Source organism: Hyperolius riggenbachi, chromosome 5 (assembly GCF_040937935.1).
Source record: "Hyperolius riggenbachi isolate aHypRig1 chromosome 5, aHypRig1.pri, whole genome shotgun sequence".
Lineage (NCBI taxonomy): Eukaryota > Metazoa > Chordata > Amphibia > Anura > Hyperoliidae > Hyperolius > Hyperolius riggenbachi.
Genome location: NC_090650.1, coordinates 410,360,255 through 410,385,390, shown reverse-complemented (window position 1 = coordinate 410,385,390; position 25,136 = coordinate 410,360,255). Strand labels below are relative to the sequence as shown.

At 42.0% G+C, this 25,136-nt stretch overlaps 1 protein-coding gene across 1 annotated transcript in view; it reads left to right on the top strand.

Annotated features, from left to right (window-relative positions):
• Positions 1-25,136, top strand: part of SAMD12 (sterile alpha motif domain containing 12) — a 649,400-nt gene that overhangs the window by 348,324 nt on the left and 275,940 nt on the right. The gene's annotated exons all lie outside the window — the stretch shown is intronic.

Sequence of the window (25,136 nt, the reverse complement as noted above, 5' to 3'; positions counted from 1 at the left end):
ATCTGAAGATCAGAAAAAGCCCTGCACTCAGCGATGACCCAATAGTCGTATGGGCTGCAAGCATTGGATCATCGCTGAGTGCAGGGCTTTTTCTGAACTTCAGATTGCGGTTTTGGCTTGGTCGTAGGCCCACGGATGCTTTGTGTACGGTGTGCCTCTGAGGAAGCGGCTTTTGGCCGTGAAACACGTGTCAGGCATTCTTTGTTGTGAAGTGAAAGTCTGATGTTTTGTATCTACATGTATTGTCCGCAATTTGAAGAGATCACGTTTGAAGAATAAACAAGAGAATTCTGGTTTAAAAAAATCCCCGATTTTTGTGAATATTGAACTTTGGCATATTGCATATTTAGGGGTGGAACCGCACTACTTTTTATCTTGTTATTGTGAAAAAGTTAAAGAGGCAAGAAATGAGGGGAACTTTTTTTCCAGTAGAGACTTGGGGTCTGATCCAATTAAAGTTTTCCCTAAGTTTCTCCTAGGAGATCATTTTTCATCTTTTGTTTACAATAACTTTTCAGCGCTCTGCAATTGAAAAAATACCAAAAAGTACACAAAAAAAGTACTGTCAAAATGATTGAGTATTTTCTTGCTGGTGACTTAAAATACATTTTATTGATAAGACGTGAAAATATCACCGAGGAGAAAACATGGAGAAAAAGTGAATTGGATCAGGCCCACAGACACTTATAAAATCTGGGAATATCTATAAGAAGGTAGTGTAAAGCGCTGGGCACCAATGTGAATTCTTCCAAAGTTTTATTCCATCCGGTACCTACAGTTAGGGCCGTTTACACTGTACGTGGTGCGATGCGGCTGCACTGTAACCAATGCATGGCAATTGACAGTTTCTATTGCGTGCTGGTTTTGCAGAGCAGAGCATATGTAGCCACTTTGTTGACAATAACATACATGAGGGCTTTGCTATTAACTGCTAAATTCAGCACAAAATTATGCAAAAAATACCTGAAAACCCTACAAAATTACGAATGGATTACACAAATACCCAAATAATAATTACGTGTAACCGTAATTGCAAAAAAATTATGTAATTAGCTAATTATGATTATCACCCAAAAATTATCTCCTAGGAAAAAAACTAGTGTGAAAACATTTATTGAATAAGGGCCATTATATTAACAAGGGCCCATATGCAATTCACTTTTTTTCCTAGGAGATCATTTTTATCTTCTCTTTAACCCTTTGGGGACTGCCGTAGGTAAAACCTATGCCGCACTTGTGGCTGTCCTAGCCTGATGCGGCGTAGGATTTACGCCACCCGCCGTTTCCGCTCCTGACGCGATCGTGCGCAACCGAGAGGGGAGATTAAGCTGTCATATGCCAGCTGACATCTCTCCTCAGTGATTAGGAGCCATCGCAGGCGGATCGTAGTGATCACTATTAGAGCTGCAGTGGTAGGGGGGGGGGGGGGGAAGAAGAGGATACACTCACCTTCCTGCCGTTTCCCCAGCTATCGGCCCTCCCCTCCGCTCTGGTCGGCATCCCCCCTCGCTCTGACGTAAGTGCGGACCGGAACTTAGCGGCAGTACAAGTGGGGATGCCGGCCAAAGCAGAGGGGTCCACAGCTGCTCATCGCTGGAGCCTGGGAGGTGAGTAAAGGCTGCCTGCAATACGGGGGACACCTGGTAACACTGGGGACTACATACTGAGCTTAGCCCTACTAGGGATCTGACTGCCTGGCCCCCCCAAAACGCACCCCCCCCCCCCTGGCAAAATAGCCTGGTCCTTAAGGGGGGTTAGGCAGCAGTGCTGCTCAGCAAGATTTCGAATATCCGAGTTACCCAGATAATCCAAACTTTTTCCACTATCCGAACTTTGAATAGCAATTCCGAATAGACTATCCGAGCAAACTCTGATTTCCCATCTAAAATCCGAAATCCGGGCGGATATTTAGTTCAGATATCCGAGCAGAAGCCCAAATCACCTTCAATGGCAAAAATCCCTTTTGATGGCATTCAGGCCGAGAGAGAGAGAGATTTTTTACCTTCCAAACCGTTTTGGAAGCATTTTAAAGGCCACTTCCGGTTTTCAATCCGGGTATCTGAATCCGACCGGATATTGGGTTCGGATATCCGATTCTACTCGGATACCCAAAAGTTCGGATTCGGATATCCGATTCGAGATCCGGATATCTGGGTATCCGAATCTATTCGGATTTTAAAAAGGGGTATCCGAGCGCCACTGTTAGGCAGCTTGTCCCGAAAGGGTTAAAATAGCTGTTTAGCATTTTACAATTGAAAAACCAGCAAGCTCATAGTGAACCAGTACAATGGTCCTAAAAGCCCCCTTACTAAAATGCTAAGGAAAACAAGAGTTTGCTTTCTTACAACAGAAAGAATTTGCGATAATTCAGGTTGGAGCGAACTTGAGATGTCTCCCAGTGCATCACTGCTGAATATATGCAAATTAACCATTGTTACCCTTAGAAGCTAAACACACCTCCAGAACCGCTGGAATGCAATGATGTGTCAGCTTGTTAATTTGTACAGAGCCATAATAATCCAACATGCATAGAGACAGTTTCAGATTGTTTGCTCCTCATCAGTGCATGGCATGGATTAATTTGGCTCTATGGAGTAGGGCATGTAACACCGAGAGGTACAGACTAACCAGCAAGCTCATGGTGACCCAGAACTCATTGGAGTGTGTAAGGGACTACAATGGTCCTAAAAGCACCCTTACTAAAATACTAAGGAAAACAAAAGTTTGCTTTCTTAAAACAGAAAGAATTTGCGATAATTCAGGTTGGAGTGAGCTTGAACCAACCTGAATTATCACAAATTATTTCTATTTTAAAGAGGAACTCCAGTGAAAATAATTTAATAAAAAAAAGTGCTTCATTTTTACAATAATTATGTATAAATGATTTAGTCAGTGTTTGCTCATTGTAAAATCTTTCCTCTCCCAGATTCACATTCTGACATGTATTACATGGTGACATCGTTACTGTGGGCAAGTTATGTAGCTGTTTCTAGCTGCTCTGGCTGTTACAGACAGCTTTAAACAGCCATTTCCTGCCTGTGAACATTGTTACATTGTGGCAGTTTGCCCAGAGTACCGCGGTATTCAGAGCCTCTTGTGGGAGGGGTTTCAGCACAAAATTAGTCACACAGCGCCCCCTGATGGTCTGTTTGTGAAAATCATTGTATTTCTCATGTAAAAGGGGGTATCAGCTACTGATTGGGATAAAGTTCAATTCTTGGTTGGAGTTTCTCTTTAAGAAAGCAAACTCTTGTTTTACAATTGAAAAAGTACAGCAAAGTAGGTGAAAAAGGTCTATCAAAGTTATTGTGAGTATTTTATGACTTGTGGGAGGTTTTAAAAGTAATTTTATTGACACAGTGCAAAAATATCACCTACGAGAAAGCTTAGGAGAAAAAAACTGAATTGAAACAGGACAAAAGTCTGACTTGTTTTTAAACTTAGTTCAAGACACGTCTTTGGCACACGTCTCTGAGCGCTGATTTATATTATCTCCATATAAAACCTTTCTGTTACCCAGCAAGTGCAGAAGTGCTAAAAATTCCATCAGTCTTTATTTAACCATGGCTTCCCATTCTTGCTTGCTGTGTGCTAAAACATATTCTATGGAATAAGACTGGAAAACCTGCATATAGAGTGAGAACTGTCAGTAAACCAAGATTTATCCATGTCCTGGTAATTCCTGTAGAAAATAAGATTTTATTGAGAAAGATCAATGTTACCAAAAATGTGAAACATTGGAAGTAAATATATTTTTAACTGTATTTACTATTTGTAATAGTCTGTTTTTTTGTTATACTTTTTTGCATGCTTATATTGCCAGTATTTTCCACAGTGCTTTACAGAGTACATTGAACTATTCATAACACAAACTGTCCCTCAGTGTAGCTCACAATCTAATGCCCCCATCACAGTCTACCGTGTATACAATAGGAGGTTTTCAGTGATTCTTGTAGTGACCTTGTACTCAAGAATACCTACGTAAACAGAGAGACCAGTAGCCCAGTGGTGTAATATTGTTAATAAATGTGACGTTGTAAGTATATACAGCTATACTCACAAGAATGGGTTGCAGATCCCTGCAACCATGCTATAAGCCAGCAGGAAATCAACCGTCCCCGCTCGCTTTTCCAGGTCCTGCCGGAACCTTGATGGTCGTTCTCCTGTGTTTGTAGTTTAGGGGAAAAAACCTGTTACCTCCAAAGGAGGTTTATCTGGATACTCGTAAGGATGGAGGCGCCCAAGAGTAAAAATATATATAATCTCTTACCTCTCCTGACGACAAAAACACAAGTAGTACTGGAAAAGTATTTTTTCACAACACAAAATAGACAACTCGTTTCACGGGTACTATGCCGCTTCCTCGGGTCAATACACAGGGCCTTGCAGGAAGGGGAATAGGATATGGGCACCTCAGATCAGAGGCTCTAATATCCGTCACCGGCGACAGGAGCACAATGAGGGGCGCGCACATAGCTGAGCCATGCGTGTGCAGTTCCTGCCGACTGGCCAAATTAAAAAGGATCCTGGCACAGCAGGAGGCTGAACAGGGACTGATGAGGCTGAACGGGGCTGGAGGAAGCACCAGGTACGTATATTTTTTGTTTTACATCTCAGGTTTTCTTTAAGGGCTCTTTCACACCAAAAACTTTTCATTTTAGGGGACGTTAAGGTCGCATAACGTGCCCCTAACGCAACGCATGGTGGTGCTAAAGTTGGACGCTACATAGAGACGCGTTATGCATCTCTTGGTGCGCCGTTTTTGTTCGATACTGGTAGAACGAAAACGGCGCATGCGCCAAAAGACTGTGGAGACCACGTGATCGGCACATTCCTCATCACGTGGTCCCCCTGGCAAAGTGGCCGTTCCAGGAAGTAAACAAGTGACGTCACACAGTGCAGTGAATATTAATTAGCCATGTGGCTAGGCACAATAGTGGACTCTCCCCTCCTCCTCCAACATTACTGAGCATGTGCAAACAGTCTAACGCGGCTAAAACTGCGTATAACGCACAGCATGCTGCACTTTCATTGAACGTGCAGCATTACACTGTAACGCAACATGGGCACTGTGAACAGCCCATTGATTTTTAATTACTGTGAGTTGGGCTGCGTTACAGGCTGCACTACCGTGCGCCTGTAACGTCCCACTGTGAAAGCAGCCTAAATCAAGAATGCTGAACTTACTACACTGGTGTCATACTTGTTACATTGCAAAGCATGATGGGAGGCTTGGGAGCTACATATCTGGAAAGAGGTGGGTTGTTCCTGATCGGTCACAGCTCTGAAACTCCACCCTGAGGCTATTGTTGTGATAGTGTACAGCAGTGATCTCTTCAAATTGCGGACAATACATGTAGATACAAAACATCAGACTTTCACTTCACAACAAAGAATGCCTGACACGTGTTTCACGGCCAAAAGCCGCTTCCTCAGAGGCACACCGTACACAAAGCATCCGTGGGCCTACGACCAAGCCAAAACCGCAATCTGAAGTTCAGAAAAAGCCCTGCACTCAGCGATGATCCAATGCTTGCAGCCCATACGACTATTGGGTCATCGCTGAGTGCAGGGCTTTTTCTGATCTTCAGATTGCGGTTTTGGCTTGGCCGTAGGCCCACGGATGCTTTGTGTACGGTGTGCCTCTGAGGAAGCGGCTTTTGGCCGTGAAACACGTGTCAGGCATTCTTTGTCGTGAAGTGAAAGTCTGATGTTTTGTATCTACATGTATTGTCCGCAATTTGAAGAGATCACGTTTGAAGAATAAACAAGAGAATTCTGGTTTAAAAAAATCCCCGATTTTTGTGAATATTGAACTTTTGGCATATTGCATATTTAGGGGTGGAACCGCACTACTTTTTATCTTGTTATTGTGAAAAAGTTAAAGAGGCAAGAAATGAGGGGAACTTTTTTTCCAGTAGAGACTTGGGGTCTGATCCAATTAAAGTTTTCCCTAAGTTTCTCCTAGGAGATCATTTTTCATCTTTTGTTTACAATAACTTTTCAGCGCTCTGCAATTGAAAAAATACCAAAAAGTACACAAAAAAAGTACTGTCAAAATGATTGAGTATTTTCTTGCTGGTGACTTAAAATACATTTTATTGATAAGACGTGAAAATATCACCGAGGAGAAAACATGGAGAAAAAGTGAATTGGATCAGGCCCACAGACACTTATAAAATCTGGGAATATCTATAAGAAGGTAGTGTAAAGCGCTGGGCACCAATGTGAATTCTTCCAAAGTTTTATTCCATCCGGTACCTACAGTTAGGGCCGTTTACACTGTACGTGGTGCGATGCGGCTGCACTGTAACCAATGCATGGCAATTGACAGTTTCTATTGCGTGCTGGTTTTGCAGAGCAGAGCATATGTAGCCACTTTGTTGACAATAACATACATGAGGGCTTTGCTATTAACTGCTAAATTCAGCACAAAATTATGCAAAAAATACCTGAAAACCCTACAAAATTACGAATGGATTACACAAATACCCAAATAATAATTACGTGTAACCGTAATTGCAAAAAAATTATGTAATTAGCTAATTATGATTATCACCCAAAAATTATCTCCTAGGAAAAAAACTAGTGTGAAAACATTTATTGAATAAGGGCCATTATATTAACAAGGGCCCATATGCAATTCACTTTTTTTCCTAGGAGATCATTTTTATCTTCTCTTTAACCCTTTGGGGACTGCCGTAGGTAAAACCTATGCCGCACTTGTGGCTGTCCTAGCCTGATGCGGCGTAGGATTTACGCCACCCGCCGTTTCCGCTCCTGACGCGATCGTGCGCAACCGAGAGGGGAGATTAAGCTGTCATATGCCAGCTGACATCTCTCCTCAGTGATTAGGAGCCATCGCAGGCGGATCGTAGTGATCACTATTAGAGCTGCAGTGGTAGGGGGGGGGGGGAAGAAGAGGATACACTCACCTTCCTGCCGTTTCCCCAGCTATCGGCCCTCCCCTCCGCTCTGGCCGGCATCCCCCCTCGCTCTGACGTAAGTGCGGACCGGAACTTAGCGGCAGTACAAGTGGGGATGCCGGCCAAAGCAGAGGGGTCCACAGCTGCTCATCGCTGGAGCCTGGGAGGTGAGTAAAGGCTGCCTGCAATACGGGGGACACCTGGTAACACTGGGGACTACATACTGAGCTTAGCCCTACTAGGGATCTGACTGCCTGGCCCCCCCAAAACGCACCCCCCCCCCTGGCAAAATAGCCTGGTCCTTAAGGGGGGTTAGGCAGCAGTGCTGCTCAGCAAGATTTCGAATATCCGAGTTACCCAGATAATCCAAACTTTTTCCACTATCCGAACTTTGAATAGCAATTCCGAATAGACTATCCGAGCAAACTCTGATTTCCCATCTAAAATCCGAAATCCGGGCGGATATTTAGTTCAGATATCCGAGCAGAAGCCCAAATCACCTTCAATGGCAAAAATCCCTTTTGATGGCATTCAGGCCGAGAGAGAGAGAGATTTTTTACCTTCCAAACCGTTTTGGAAGCATTTTAAAGGCCACTTCCGGTTTTCAATCCGGGTATCTGAATCCGACCGGATATTGGGTTCGGATATCCGATTCTACTCGGATACCCAAAAGTTCGGATTCGGATATCCGATTCGAGATCCGGATATCTGGGTATCCGAATCTATTCGGATTTTAAAAAGGGGTATCCGAGCGCCACTGTTAGGCAGCTTGTCCCGAAAGGGTTAAAATAGCTGTTTAGCATTTTACAATTGAAAAACCAGCAAGCTCATAGTGAACCAGTACAATGGTCCTAAAAGCCCCCTTACTAAAATGCTAAGGAAAACAAGAGTTTGCTTTCTTACAACAGAAAGAATTTGCGATAATTCAGGTTGGAGCGAACTTGAGATGTCTCCCAGTGCATCACTGCTGAATATATGCAAATTAACCATTGTTACCCTTAGAAGCTAAACACACCTCCAGAACCGCTGGAATGCAATGATGTGTCAGCTTGTTAATTTGTACAGAGCCATAATAATCCAACATGCATAGAGACAGTTTCAGATTGTTTGCTCCTCATCAGTGCATGGCATGGATTAATTTGGCTCTATGGAGTAGGGCATGTAACACCGAGAGGTACAGACTAACCAGCAAGCTCATGGTGACCCAGAACTCATTGGAGTGTGTAAGGGACTACAATGGTCCTAAAAGCACCCTTACTAAAATACTAAGGAAAACAAAAGTTTGCTTTCTTAAAACAGAAAGAATTTGCGATAATTCAGGTTGGAGTGAGCTTGAACCAACCTGAATTATCACAAATTATTTCTGTTTTAAAGAGGAACTCCAGTGAAAATAATTTAATAAAAAAAAGTGCTTCATTTTTACAATAATTATGTATAAATGATTTAGTCAGTGTTTGCTCATTGTAAAATCTTTCCTCTCCCAGATTCACATTCTGACATGTATTACATGGTGACATCGTTACTGTGGGCAAGTTATGTAGCTGTTTCTAGCTGCTCTGGCTGTTACAGACAGCTTTAAACAGCCATTTCCTGCCTGTGAACATTGTTACATTGTGGCAGTTTGCCCAGAGTACCGCGGTATTCAGAGCCTCTTGTGGGAGGGGTTTCAGCACAAAATTAGTCACACAGCGCCCCCTGATGGTCTGTTTGTGAAAATCATTGTATTTCTCATGTAAAAGGGGGTATCAGCTACTGATTGGGATAAAGTTCAATTCTTGGTTGGAGTTTCTCTTTAAGAAAGCAAACTCTTGTTTTACAATTGAAAAAGTACAGCAAAGTAGGTGAAAAAGGTCTATCAAAGTTATTGTGAGTATTTTATGACTTGTGGGAGGTTTTAAAAGTAATTTTATTGACACAGTGCAAAAATATCACCTACGAGAAAGCTTAGGAGAAAAAAACTGAATTGAAACAGGACAAAAGTCTGACTTGTTTTTAAACTTAGTTCAAGACACGTCTTTGGCACACGTCTCTGAGCGCTGATTTATATTATCTCCATATAAAACCTTTCTGTTACCCAGCAAGTGCAGAAGTGCTAAAAATTCCATCAGTCTTTATTTAACCATGGCTTCCCATTCTTGCTTGCTGTGTGCTAAAACATATTCTATGGAATAAGACTGGAAAACCTGCATATAGAGTGAGAACTGTCAGTAAACCAAGATTTATCCATGTCCTGGTAATTCCTGTAGAAAATAAGATTTTATTGAGAAAGATCAATGTTACCAAAAATGTGAAACATTGGAAGTAAATATATTTTTAACTGTATTTACTATTTGTAATAGTCTGTTTTTTTGTTATACTTTTTTGCATGCTTATATTGCCAGTATTTTCCACAGTGCTTTACAGAGTACATTGAACTATTCATAACACAAACTGTCCCTCAGTGTAGCTCACAATCTAATGCCCCCATCACAGTCTAGTGTGTATACAATAGGAGGTTTTCAGTGATCCTTGTAGTGACCTTGTACTCAAGAATACCTACGTAAACAGAGAGACCAGTAGCCCAGTGGTGTAATATTGTTAATAAATGTGACGTTGTAAGTATATACAGCTATACTCACAAGAATGGGTTGCAGGTCCCTGCAACCATGCTATAAGCCAGCAGGAAATCAACCGTCCCCGCTCGCTTTTCCAGGTCCTGCCGGAACCTTGATGGTCGTTCTCCTGTGTTTGTAGTTTAGGGGAAAAAACCTGTTACCTCCAAAGGAGGTTTATCTGGATACTCGTAAGGATGGAGGCGCCCAAGAGTAAAAATATATATAATCTCTTACCTCTCCTGACGACAAAAACACAAGTAGTACTGGAAAAGTATTTTTTCACAACACAAAATAGACAACTCGTTTCACGGCTACTATGCCGCTTCCTCGGGTCAATACACAGGGCCTTGCAGGAAGGGGAATAGGATATGGGCACCTCAGATCAGAGGCTCTAATATCCGTCACCGGCGACAGGAGCACAATGAGGGGCGCGCACATAGCTGAGCCATGCGCGTGCAGTTCCTGCCGACTGGCCAAATTACTGGGCCGATTTAAAAAGGATCCTGGCACAGCAGGAGGCTGAACAGGGACTGATGAGGCTGAACGGGGCTGGAGGAAGCACCAGGTACGTATATTTTTTGTTTTACATCTCAGGTTTTCTTTAAGGGCTCTTTCACACCAAAAACTTTTTATTTTAGGGGACGTTAAGGTCGCATAACGTGCCCCTAACGCAACGCATGGTGGTGCTAAAGTTGGACGCTACATAGAGACGCGTTATGCATCTCTTGGTGCGCCGTTTTTGTTCGATACTGGTAGAACGAAAACGGCGCATGCGCCAAAAGACTGTGGAGACCACGTGATCGGCACATTCCTCATCACGTGGTCCCCCTGGCAAAGTGGCCGTTCCAGGAAGTAAACAAGTGACGTCACACAGTGCAGTGAATATTAATTAGCCATGTGGCTAGGCACAATAGTGGACTCTCCCCTCCTCCTCCAACATTACTGAGCATGTGCAAACAGTCTAACGCGGCTAAAACTGCGTATAACGCACAGCATGCTGCACTTTCATTGAACGTGCAGCATTACACTGTAACGCAACATGGGCACTGTGAACAGCCCATTGATTTTTAATTACCGTGAGTTGGGCTGCGTTACAGGCTGCACTACCGTGCGCCTGTAACGTCCCACTGTGAAAGCAGCCTAAATCAAGAATGCTGAACTTACTACACTGGTGTCATACTTGTTACATTGCAAAGCATGATGGGAGGCTTGGGAGCTACATATCTGGAGAGAGGTGGGTTGTTCCTGATCGGTCACAGCTCTGAAACTCCACCCTGAGGCTATTGTTGTGATAGTGTACAGCAGCCTAAAATGCCATCCCATTCCCAGCCTGAAGCAGATGCAGTGCTTCCTGTTGACAGTTTACATGTTGCCTCCTGCTGAGTGATGTCATTTTGGTGTAGAGCTGGAAAACTCGGATCATGTGATTCAAAAATAAATTATTCAGAAGAGGTGGGTGGCAGCTTTATTACAACTGAAATATGATGTAATACTTTTGAGGAATGTAACAAGTTAATGTGTACCTGAGATGAAAGGGTGTTAAAGTTGTATACATACCTGGGGCTTCCTCCAGCCGATGTCGATGTGAAACCGGTCTGAAGAAGAGACCTAAAGTTTTGAAAACTTGCAAGTAAACGATGTGCTGTTTGGTCAGTGAAGGTATCACTAGAATCAACATGTGTTGATTTGATGTGGGCAAATCTGTTCCATGACCACCACTGGACCAAACCTCGCTTGTCCTTGTGTCAGTAATGAAATTCTAGCTTCATCTCTCAGCTAGTGTGTTGTGCTTTCCATCAGCAGGTAAATATGCTCAATACCACTTTTATTTGAGTTTAAATACTTTAATTCTAGCATCTCTTCCTAGCTTTCTCATCCAAATTGCTCATATCCTTGCCTACCCCCACCGGCCATTATTTAGAACTCCAAGTATCCAAATTATTCCCTGGAACAGAAGTATGAGCATACCTTCAAAAAATCCAAAAACACAGGAGTTCTATTTTCCCCGAAAGACTTCCAGTGGCTGCCTAACCAGCTGGCAGCACAAACATTGCAAGTTGCAGTCTCTATACCCACAAGCAGTCTCTATACCCACAAGCATTCTCTTTTTTGCCTGTTACATTAAATCAGCCTCTCGTCTTCTTTGTGTTTTTGTTTTTATGTCAAGTCTTTTAGAGATGGCCAATATTAGCGAGGGGAGCGCACAGAGCTTAGCACCACACTTACACTTCAGTTTTATATCTTCATGTTGATAAAATGCCAGCCACAATACCCATAAAACGTGATGAATAGAGACAGGGAGGCACGGGGTCGGTCTTTCATGCCCCAATTGCCTGATTTTTGAAAATCTAAACTCTTCCTCCCAACTTTGGGAGCTAAATCCTCCTTCCTCTCTTTTCTTTACAGCAATGAAATTATTAGGTTTGGTTATAATTGTTATTATTATTATTATGCATTTATGCTGCTGGCACATTTTCCATAACTTTGTGCATGGAACATTGGGCAAGTCATATCATTAAGCGCCTGTCAATGAGGATCACATTGTAATATGTTATAATAGTTATATTTTTATAGCGCGTTTCTTCCTGGGGACTCCAAGCTCTGTGACCCCGGATTCTGCAGTCTCAAAGAGTTGGGAAAAGAGGTGGGTTTTTAGCCTTTTCTAGAAGTGTACCATAGACTTCGAAAGCAAATTATTTTATACTTACCCGGGGCTTTCTCCAGCCCCATAAGCATAAGCCGCCTGAGTCCCTCGCTGTCCTCCCACGGTCTGCCGGTCAGCCACCTACCCGGTAGGAAACTGGCTCAGTTGTGTCAACGGGGTCCTCCTGTGCATGCGCAGAAGACCCTGACTGACGCAATTGATCCAGTTACTGGGGCTGTTTGCGGCTGAACAGAGGCACACGGGAGAATGGTGAGGGACTCAGACATGCTTATAGGGCTAGAGGAAGTCCCAGGTAAGTATAAAATCTTTTGCTTTCAAAGTCTCTGGTTTCCTTTAAAGCTGTCCAGAGAAAGGGGTCTCTCGTATTGATTGTGGAAAGTGAGCTCCGTAGAGTAGGGGCTGCATAGGAAAGGGGTTGTGCACCAAATGCTTTTAAGCCAATTAGCAGCTTCAAGAGAGTTATCTCATTTGAACTCTGTTGTAAATGTTTGGAATGCTTTGATCTCTCTGTATACTAGCAGAAAATATAGAAACTGAAAGCAGAAGTCCTCTGTTATTGTCTTGCACTGTCTTAAAGCAGTACTAATTAGAAGCAAGAAAATGTAACAAATTGGCTTGGGGCACTTGCTGGCCTCTAAATAAATTGGCTGCTAAAGGGTTAAGTGGATCCTAGGAATAACCAAATTCATCTTATTTGTGTAGCAGAGGGTGCGTGGAGGGGCATAAAGTTCCAATAGATCCGCTATGTATTTGGGTCCTATGTGGTGTAGAGCTTTGAATGTCAGCAGGCCGATCTTAAAATGTATTCTCCATTTTACTGGCAACCAGTGAAGAGTTTGCAGTACTGGGGAGATGTATGAGCTGCGGGGGGCATTGGCTAGGAGTCTGGCTGCAGCATTCTGTACTAGCTGTAAGGGGCGCAGAACCTTATCTGGGGATCCGACGAACAGGGCATTGCAGTAGTCCAGGTGGGAGGATACAAATGCATGAACTAGCGCAGGTAGGTCTCCAGCTGGGATAAAGTGTTTAATTCTTGCTATATTTCTCAGATCGAAAAATGAGGACTTGACAACAGCCGATACCTGCTGTCTGAGTGTTAGCTTTCCATCCAGGATCACCCCAAGGTTTTGCACATACTGCACACGGCATTTCCTCCAATTGCTAGTTTGAAATGGGAAGAGTTTTGGACTTTATCCATCATGTGTGGACTGCCTACCACTAACACCTCTGTTTTGTCAGAGTTCAGCCTCAACCAGCTGGTGTTCAGCCAGTTATATTTAGTAACCCCGACGTTTTCCACCTGGCACGTGGCCAAGTACCACCAGTGGTGCACATACCATGGGTTTAAGAGCCCTGGTGTAGGGTACATACACAGGAACAAGTGATGTCCCGTACCCCACAGTGGTGGCATTGAGTAGACACTTTCTCCCATGCGTGCTGCAATGCATGCCAGGAGATGTAGTTTGTGGATGTGAGTACTGAGTTGTACTCACATTCATGGACTACATCTCCTGCCATGGATTACTGCATGCGGTCACAAGACACTGCTAAAAACTACAAAATGTGGTAGATTCAGCTGCTTGGTTGGAGAAGATGGCACATCCTGTACGGAGCGGGGTGCAGAGGAGCAGCACCCTGTAAATAAATAGTGAGGCTCACCCCAACCAACGCCACACTCTATTACGAGCCTCCCTATTTACAAAAAAAATACTGGTGCCTTTAAAGGATACCCGAAGTGACATGATGAGATAGACGTGTATGTACAGAGCCTAGCACACAAATAACTATGCTGTGTTCCTTTTCTGTCTGCCTGAAAGAGTTAAATATCAGGTATGTAAGTGGCTAACTCAGTCCTGACAGGAAGTGACTACAGTGTGACCTTCACTGATAAGAAATTCCAACTATAAAACACTTTCCTAGCAGAAAATGGCTTCTGAGAGCAGGAAAGAGATAAAAAGGGGTTAATAGTTCATAGATTTTAGCTCTGGCATACTTCAATGAATGTGTCACTTAGCAAAAACAATAAAACAGTTAAAACTTAAAAAAGTAGATTTAAAAATAAAATAAAACAGTGGAATATCTTTAAAAGTCATTTTTAGGAGAAGGAAGATAGATACAATCGTTTATTTCATTCGTTTATTTTCGCCTCGGGTGTCCTTTAAGGAATATTGGATTTGATGCACTAAAAGACGGTTAATCTGCCGTGCATGGCAAGTGTGTGCCATTTCAGTACCGCAACTCACAATACTTGGGTAATGTGCCCATTGCTATGGTACTGTAACAACAGGCACTGTGGTTTGCACTAGTACATAGCAAGGAAATGAGCAGCGCTACTTAAAAACAGACTAGTGCCTACCTGCAAAAGCAGGTAGGCACTAGTCTGTTTTTAAGTAGCGCTGCTCTATGTACTAATGTAATTCGTTTTTGGTCAGCTGCTCCCACTTAACAGCCATGCTTTTGGTGTATATGCAGAGCTTCTGTTTTGGGTTCAAGGTGCGTTTGTAGTTCCTGGGGGGGCTCAGCGCATCTCTGATGGAGGCCATTCGCTGATCCACCTTTTGCGCAACTGTGGTTTGCACTAATTGCGCAATCTATGCTTCTCGCATGGCGTGAGTACCAGTAAACTTGCCATGCGTGCTCTGTGTATGCCAGATTAAACCAGCTTTTAGTGCATCAAAGTACAGCATCTTTTTTTTTTTATCGACAGCCCCCATCTCTCCTACGTAATGCATGTAATATGTTCCTCTTATGCCTGGTTCACACCATGCAATCTTCCATCAGATCGGCGGTTCGAAAAGATATTCTCCGACAGGTCCGATCTGATTTCAGATCATTTTTCTGATTGATTTTCTGATTATTTCTATACAAAATTGATCAGAAGAAACGATCGGAAATCAGATTGGACCAGTCAGAAATGATTCAACACGTCAATCCAACTGGAAATTGCATGGTGTGTACCAGAAATTAGACTGTAAGCTGGATTGGGTGGATCCTACCCTCCTCCTCCTCCTCTGTCATTTGTACTGGTTATCTAGGTAAGTTTGTAATTTACGCTGTTAATTAGTTATTGTACAGCACTGTGTAATATGTTGGCACTTCATAAATAAAAGATAATAATAACAACAAGGATACATTCTTGCGCAATTAATTGCACATAATCCCTGAACAGAAAGCACAGTAGTCTCCCTATAGTGTGGTAAATATCTGAGATTAATTACACTGAACTTGTATGTTGTTCAATTAGGCGTTGTTAATCATAGATACAGTACTACAGTGAGTCTCACACCACAGTGCGCCCCCTACTGCCTCTGTTTAGCAACTTCTGAAATTTATTGCATGGAAGTTTGGTAGTACAAATGCACCGCTGATTTATATTTTCATGCTTTAGGCCTTATTTCTAAAGTTTTTGGGGTCACTTTATAAAAATAGAAAATATTATTATTATTATTTAGTATTTATATAGCACTGACATCTTCTGCAGCGCTGTACAGAGTATATTGTCTCATCACTTAAAGAGACACTGAAGCGGAAAAAAAAATATGATATAGTGAATTGGTTGTGTACTAATACTAATAATTACTAGAAGATTAGCAGCAAAGAAAATATTCTCATACTTTTATTTTCAGGTATATAGTGTGTTTTCTAACATTGCATAATTCTATATTATGTGCAGATTACACAACACTCAGCATTCAAAATGGGTCTTTCAGAGCAGTCTGTGAAGTAATGACCTCTCCTCTAGCAGAGAAAAAGTAAACAGTTCACTTACAGTTGAGATAACAAAAGTCAGATAACAGCCCTCTCCACCACTAAACTTAGTCCGAGAGTTTAATGGCTTGTTTGCATAGAGATAACAACTGGAGTTGCTTAACTCTTCCTGTACTGGAAACAATTAGACTGATGTATCTGATCTTAATGTTTTATTTCTTAGCTGTACTACACATACAAATCATAATATCATCATTTTTTTTTCGCTTCAGTGTCTCTTTAAATAAACACTGAAGCGAAAAAAAATATATGATATAATGAATTGGTTGTGTACTATGAATAATTACTAGAAGATTAGCAGCAAAGAAAATATTCTCATATTTTTATTTTCAGGTATATAGTGTTTTTTCTAACACAGATTACACAACACTCAGCATTCAAAAGGATTCTTTCAGAGCAGTCTGTGAACTAATGACCTCTCCTCTGGCAGAGGAAAAGTAAAAAAATTAACTAACAGTTGAGATAATAAAAGTCAGTAAACAGCCCTCTCCACTCCACAACTTTGAAAGTTGTAGAGCTTAATGGCTTTTTTGTATAGAGATAACAACTGGAGTTTCTTAAATCTTCCTGTACTGGAAACAATTAGACTGATGTATCTGATCTTAATGTTTTATTTCTTAGCTGTGCTACACATACAAATCATAATATCATAATTTTTTTTCCGCTTCAGTGTCTCTTTAACTGTCCCTCAGAGGAGTTTACAATCTAATCCCTGCCATAGTCACATGTCTATGTATGTATAATGCAGTGTATGGATGGATTAATTTAGAGGGAAGCCAATTAACTTATCGTTATATACGTATTGATGTGTGAGGAAACTGGAATGTCCAGAGGAAACACACACAGACACAGGGAGTGCATACAAACTCCTTGCAGATAGTGCCCCGGTTTCCTCAGATTCCTGAGATTTGAACTGGGGGCCAGTGCTACAAGGTGAGAGTACTAACCACTACGCCACCATGCTGTAATACGCTTTACTTGTAAATAAATAAAAGTGTGTATGTATGCTGGAAGCAGGGCTGAGCGATCTACTTCGCTTGGCAAAATGTTGGGTGGGGCAGTTTTCAAATCTACCCAAAGTCCCTTTTCAGAACTTTCAGTCCCTTTTCCCCACCAGGAACAGAATTCTCTTCATTTACTACATAAAATTCACTGAAATCAAAATGTGGACAGTACATTACATGTGTTATGTAAGTAGATCAAGTATTTATCTACCTATACATGTGTTTTTTTCCCTGGCATAGTATAGCTAATCCTACTGGACAACCGAGGTGACATGTGACATATAAGATAGACATGTGCATGTACATTGCCAGGCACACAAATTACTAGGCTGTGTTCCTTTTTTTTTTCTTCTCTGTCTCAAAGAGTTAAACATCAGGTATGCAAGTGACAGTTCCTGTCTGGGTCGGGACCGGGTCAGACTATTGCATAACCCTCATTGATAAGTAATTACAGCCATAAAACACTTTCCTGTCATTAAATGGCTTCTGACAGCAGAAACTAGATAAAAAGGGTCAATAATTCATAAATTTCAGCTCCGGCATACTTCAATGAAGGTGTCATTGAGCAGAGATAATGAAATACTTAAAACTTAAAAACTAGATATAAATATGAAATAAAACTGAGATACCTTAAAAAGTCATTTTTAGGAGGAGGATAGATACAGCCGTTTTTCTGATTAGTTTATTTTCAACTCGGATGTCCTTTAAACACCAAAGCAATTTTCACCTTTCAGCGTTCCTCCCTTTCATTCGCCAATAACTTATCACAGCAAAACGATCTATATCTTGTTTTTTTCGCCATTGATTAGACTTTCTTTGGGTGGTACATTTTGCTAAGAATTATTTTATCCTAAATGCATTTTAACAGGAATAAAAAAAATGGATACAATTCGTTATTTCTCAGTTTTTGGTGAATATAGTTTTAAAATAAAATGTACTACTGTGGGTAAAAGCCACACATTTTTTTTGGCCATTTGTCCCAGTTATTGGCGCGTTTAAAATTTTTCCCTAGTACAATGTTTTACACTTGCGGTAGGCACGGATCATGTGGCACCGCACTGCAGAGTTTGCTGCGGGCTTGTGGCAATTTTGCCACTTCTGTCGCACCACATAGTCTCGCAATAATATGTAAGTCTCCATAGATGAAGAATGCCCTTGCAACAAGCTGCGGGGAAAGTACCGCAATGTGATGGGAAGCGGTAAGTGTGAAAGTAGCAAAGCTGGCAGCTGAATTATGTCTTAACCCACAGTCCACAGCGGCCTGGAGGGGGAATAGTAATTAACCTCCGGGATTAGCCACCGAGATCTTTGCAGGAGCAGGGTGAGCCATTTTTCGGATTTGCCCTGCACCCAAATTTCCCAACACCTTATACATGTACACAGTTAAAGGATCTGGTTGTGAAGCTGTATCATCAGTAGTAGAAAAAAAGGTTCTGTGCCGTTTTAGCCAAACAAATTATGTAGGTAGAAAAAACAACGTCTTGTAAAAGTAATACCTTTTAAAGGCTAACTGATAGAGTTAAATGATGCAAGCTTTCTGGGATCTAGTCCCCTTCTTCAGGCATATTTCCAGTAGTGAAAAATTGTAAAATGTAAAATATGTGGAAACATATACAAATAAGAAGTATGTTTTTTCCAAAATAAAGTGAGCCATAAATTACTTTTCTCCTATGTTGCTGTCACTTACAGTAGGTAGTAGAAATCTGACAGAAGTGACAGGTTTTGGACTAGCCCATCGCTTCATAGGGGGATTCTCAAGTTTTTTTTATTCCTTATAAAGATATTCCCTAAAAAAGGATAACGATGATGCTGGCCAGCTTCCCTGCTCGCTACACAGTTTTTTGGCAGATGGACAAAGCAACTGCCATTAACTAAGTGCTTTTGAAGTAAACAAAACCCTGAGAATCCCCCATGAGGAGATAGGCTAGTCCGAAACCTGTCGGATCTGTCAGATTTCTACTACCTACTGTAAGTGACAGCAACATAGGAGAAAAGTAATTTATGGCTCATTTTACTCTGGAAGAAATGTACTTCTTATGTGTATATGTTTGCACATATTTAAAAAATATAAAATTTTTCACCATAGTGCCCCTTTAACCTTCCTGGCGGTATATTAAAAACCGCCAGGGGGCAGCGTTGCCTTTTTTTGCATTTTTTTTTAAATCATGTAGCGAGCCTAGGGCTCGCTACATGATAGCCGCTGCTCAGCGGCATCCCCCCAGCCCCTCCGATCGCCTCCGGCAATAGGCGATCAGGAAATCCCGTTCGAAGAACGGGATTTCCTGGAGGGCTTCCCCCGTCGCCATGGCGACGTTGCGGGATGACGTCACCGACGTCATGGACGTCGTGACGTCTAAGGGAGTCCCGATCCACCCCTTAGCGCTGCCTGGTGCTGATAGGCCAGGCAGCGCAGGGGTCTAGGGGGGGGGGGGGGGCTCTACGGCGGCATTGATAGAGGCGATCGAGTGCGGGGTTACCGCCAAGGAGGTTAAGTAAAGTTGCGCATGGTTAAAAAAGAAAAAAGATCGGACCACTGTGGTTTAATCGTAAAACTTAAATTGAGTATGATTTTCAGGATATAAGGTAACGCTAGATGGTTCGCGTAATAAAATAGTGTGATACAATGCAATAAAAATTAGAATTATATACGCGCTCTCTGTCTCAGGAAAACACAGGAGTATACAGTCTCACACCAAGTGGCCAATAAAGTCCTTAGACTGGTTCCTCAGGGTAAACCGTATTCCAGAAAACTGGCTCCTTAGTCCAGGACAATCATCACCATGTAAATAGAAAGAAATAAAAGAACATAGCGTAATACTGTTTTCCTCCAATCACTCCTTCACCCGGAGAATTTTACACCATGTGCCTTTAGGGATCACCTTCCAATCACCAGTGCCGGGACACAGCCCCCCAATGTGCCCGCACTCACCCTAGATATCCTCCAAGATCTCCGGAGGCAGGATTGATCATATATGGGGGTATGTACCAGGAAACAGTCCGTTTCAAACACTGGGAAGGCTTCCAACTTTACTGCAACTTAAAAAACACTCTGACGAAAATCTGGGCAGTTGTTAAGCTAGACTTCTGTGAATTCCTCCTGCTGTGTCTAAAGTCCACTGATGAGAATTGCCAGCCAGTGTCCAGAACTTCCCCTTCACCCTCACTCCTGCAGGTGAAGGGGAAGTTCTGGACACTGGCTGGCAATTCTCATCAGTGGACTATGTTCTTTTATTTCTTTCTATTTACATGGTGATGATTGTCCTGGACTAAGGAGCCAGTTTTCTGGAATACGGTTTACCCTGAGGAACCAGTCTAAGGACTTTATTGGCCACTTGGTGTGAGACTGTATACTCCTGTGTTTTCTTGAGACAGAGAGCGCGTATATAATTCTAATTTTTATTGCACTGTGGTTTAATCCACCATCTATCTTTTACGCAAATATTTCTTTGACTTCTACTTTAACCAATACAGCTAATCTGAATTTTTCCTTCTGGCAGTTTAGGGGAATGAAAACGTCTTTTCCGTTTGGTTCCTCTTCCATCCCCCTCTCGTCCTCTGCGAAGTCTGTGCGGCGGAGAGAGCGCCAGTGTTTTGGAACAATACGTCGCCCCAGCCCGCCGCCCGTGCTTCCCGCTCGCCATCTCGCAAAAACTTTTACAGCCAAGCTGTTTTGGCCGGAATACATGACTGCATCTGTCACTTTTGCATAAATTCACTGAAAAACAAACATCTCATCCCATCTCAAGAGGAAAACAATATGAAAAAGTGTGCAAACAATAATAGCTTGGCAGCGATGTGTAACAAGACGCAGCTTTGTGTGTGGGGAACGGCGTAAAGGAAAGAAGCAAATCAGGCTGTAGCTACGCCATCCACAGAATGATGGTATTTGATGTTTTGTCATTTTAATTAAATGGAAAAACCATTATGGAATTGTCCGTCAAGATGTTCCGTGTGTGAGCTCACGCTCTCTAGTTAAATGGAACACGTTTTTCCAATCCCTATAGCTTCCCTACCTGTCATAGCAGGATGAGTCATCCTCTCTACTCGACTGGAGATGAGCATGTACGATCTTGTCAATCGCAGAGCAGGAAGGCTTTTTTGTTTTACTCGGTATCTAAAGGCTTGTACCCATGAAAGACACAGAACATGTATACCACGCTTTTCTCCTGGCCGACTCAAAGTGCCAGAGCTGCAGCCACTAGGACACGCTCTATAGGCAGTAGCAGTGTTAGGGAGACTCGCCCAAGGTCTCCTTACTGACTTGGTGCTGGCTTACTGAACAAGAAGAGACAAGATTTGAACCCCAGTCTCCCATGTCAGGGGCAGAGCCCTTACCCATTACACTATCCAGCCACTGCAGTGCGATTTTTTCTCGACGACCAGTGATTTTTTTTTTGAACGACGAGCGAGCGTTTCCGCGATCTTGCGACATGAGTACAGGTTTGCAATCACGCAAATGATGTTTACAGACAAACATTGATAACGATCATCACGGCGGACCTGATCTGTAAGATCCCTGACGACCGCTTGCATAAGTACCGCAATCATTTGACTTCCAGTGAAAATAATGTAATAAACAAAGTGCTTTATTTTTACAATAATTATGTATAAATGATGTAGTCCGTGTTTGCCCATTGCAAAATCTTTTAAATCCCTGATTTACATTCTGACATGTATTACATGGTGACATTTTACTGTTGGCAGGTGATGTAGCTGCTGCATGCTTTTTTGGCAGTTGGTAACTGCTGTAAACAGCTATTTCCTACATTGCAACAAGGTTCACAGACAGGAAACTGCCAGGAGTACCACGGTCCTCAGAGTTTCTTGTGGGAGCGGTTTCACCACAATATCAGCCATACAGAGCCCCCCTGATGATCTGTTTGTGAAAAGGAATAGATTTCTCATGTAAAAGGGGGTACCAGCTAGTGATTGGGATAAAGTTCAATTCTTGGTCGGAGTTTCTCTTTAAAGGGAACCTGAAGCAAAAAGTGTATGGAGGCTGCTATATTTATTTCCTTTTAAACACTACTAGTTACCTGCCAGCCCTGCTGATCTGTTTGGCTGCAGTAGTATCTGAATAACACCAGAAACAAGCATGCAGTTAATCTTGTCAGATCTGACAATAATGTCAGGAACACCTGATCTGCTGCATGCTTGTTCAGTGTCGATGGCTAAAAGAGGCAGAGGATCAGCAGGATAGCCAGGCAACTTGTATGGCTTAAAAGGAAATACAGCCTCCATATCTCTCTTACTTCAGATGCCCTTTAAGAAAAAGAGCAAGTTGAATGCACCTTAGCTTCTTTACTACAGTCAAGGAAATCAATCAAGTTTGCAAATACCACCTTCTTCATTTCTGTTGAGTTTGTGGATTCACCAGCATTCTGTTCACGTCTTTGGAATGTATATCTTTCTGCAACCACATTTACTTTAAGGGTACAGGAATTGTTTAACCCATTAGCAGCTTAAATAGAGTTATTTTTTTTGATAACTCTTTTTTATTAGACAAGAATGAAAGATTACATACATGTCAAACCAGTATCAAAAACTGTTTCAATGCAAGACATAGTTATTGAGCACCATTTTGATCTTTACCAGAACGTAAACATATACTGTATCTTATAGAAAAAAGCAATCATGTAACGTGTCTCTTTTACTATCTTTAGCTCTTTACTAAGGACAAGCTTCAAATTAAGCTAGCGTACATTCAAACTTTTAACTTGTCAATGGTATTCCAATTAGTATTTAATTATAACCCTTATAAAATCCTGATTGTGTGCCTTCTAATGATACAGTTTGTAAAGATAAGGTAAACATGCATATAAAATATACAATACTCAAAAAGGTCATCTTTGAAAAGCTTCAATACTATAGATAGCTCCCAATTATGCCCAGAGTTGCGTTTATTTTTAAGAAACACAGTTCCTGTTCGCATTATTTGATACCTCTGAGGTATTGATTAGATCCCCCTCCTCTTCTCATCCATCTCTCTCCCCTCCTCAGTCACCTTCCTGTTCATAATTCACATCCCAAAAATCCCATATCTTCTTGAAGACCTCCTCCCTTTCATTTACCATAGCTGTCATATGTTCCATAGTTCTTACCCATCGCACCCTACGAACAACCTCCTCTATTCTGGGGACCGAGCTCCTCTTCCAATATGCAGCTAAAGAAATTCGTGCTGCTGTCAAAATATGATTAAGCATCCTTTGAGTATGGGCTCTCAAGCCTTCTTTTGGTTTACCTAATAGATAAATCCAGGGATCTAATGGAATAAGTTTTAGTATGACTTTCTGAATTAGTATCTGAATAGATTTCCAAAACCTCTGAGTTGCTGGGCAGAACCAAAAAATATGCTCGATCGTTCCCCCTTCCCCACAGTCTCTCCAACACAAATCTGATGTACCTGGATAGATTTTACTTAACCTTATCGGAGTCATATACCATTGAAACATAATCTTGTAGATATTTTCTTTGGTCTGGGTACAGAGGGAAGTTTTGCATGCATTTAACCAAATGTCTTCCCATTCTACAAGCTCTAAGGTTCCTCCCAATTTTGTTTCCCATTCTATCATGTATCTATGCTTGGAAAAGGAGGTCGGTCCCGGAATCAATAAGAATGAATATAATCTGGAGATTAGGCCTGGTTCTCTGTCTGAGTCCAAGAGGAGGCGTTCAAACGCAGTGCATGAAGACAGGGGCTGCCTTCCCAGTAATTTAAGAGTATACGATCTGAATTGTAGATACTCAAAGAATCTCAACTGTAGATTAGGGTATTTAACCTGCAATTGAGTAAAGGTAAGCATCTTAGTAGTAGATAGGTCAAAAAAAACAGAAAGAAGGATCGGTCCAGGCGGTGAGGGACAACCCCTGTTGCTAGTCAAAGAGTTCTGTGGGAAGAATGGGTTACCCCTTACCCGGGTCAATCCAGAAAGCTTACTGGACAGACTGTACTTAAGGCGAGCTCTGTGCCATAAATTCCATGTAAATTTAATTGCATTGAGCATTGAGACCTCCCTTTCTGGTAATTTTTCCACTCCTAGTAGGGAGCCTATTGCATGTGGAGAAATCGCCTCTTCTTCTAATTCTGCCCATTTAGTCCTGAGAGGAAGGGCTATCCACTCTGACAACTGTCGGAGATGGGTTGCAAGGTAATATAATTTGAATTGTGGTACTGAGAGACCTCCTCTTGTCCGGTCAGCTTCCATCACTTTATGGGATACCCTGGGTTTCCCTTTAGCCCATATAAATCTTAGTGTGTCCTTTTGAAGTTTACATAGTACTGCATAGGGGATTGGTATTGGAAGAGTCTCACAGAAATACAGAAATCTTGGCAATATATTCATTTTTACGGAATAAATCCGTCCTATCCACGAAATATGGTAAGCATTCCATTTATCAAAGTCCTTCTTTATCTGCTTAAGCAAAGGAACAAAGTTTAAGTCATATAAGGACCTGTAAGACCTACCTAAGTGTACCCCTAGGTACTTGATACTATCATTCCTCCACTTAAATCGGAAATTCTCCCTCAGCGCCTGGAGATCCTCCTGTGGTATATTTATTGGGAGGGCCTCGGTTTTATCCTGATTGATCTTGAATCCTGAAATAGATTCAAAATCTTTAATCAATGAGAGCAAATTAGGGAGAGTTATCACAGGAGATGAAAGCGTCAATAGGATATCATCGGCAAAGAGGGACAGTTTATATTCCCTCCTGCCGATGGTCACTCCTGAGATATCTGGAGATTTTCTAACAGCTATAGCCAAGGGCTCAATGCACAGTGCAAACAATAGTGGGGATAGGGGACACCCCTGCCTTGTTCCATTAGTCAAGGGAAACAATGTTGACTCAGTAAGAGGGACACAAACTTTTGCTTGTAAATTACAGTAGAGACCCTTAATTGCATTAAGGATGAAACCAGAGAAACCAAAATGTTGGAGCACCTCAAAGAGGTATGCCCATGAAATTCTATCGAAGGCCTTCTCTGCGTCTAAACTCAGAAGCAGAGAAGGCCTCCCTGACGACCCAACCCAATCTATGATGTCTATTGCCCTCCGTGTGTTGTCCCCCGCCTGACGCTTAGTTAAAAAGCCCACCTGATCTCCATCAACGATATTTGGTAGAATCAAATTCAATCTGTTCGCTAGAATTTTGGTGTATATCTTTAAATCAGAGTCTATGA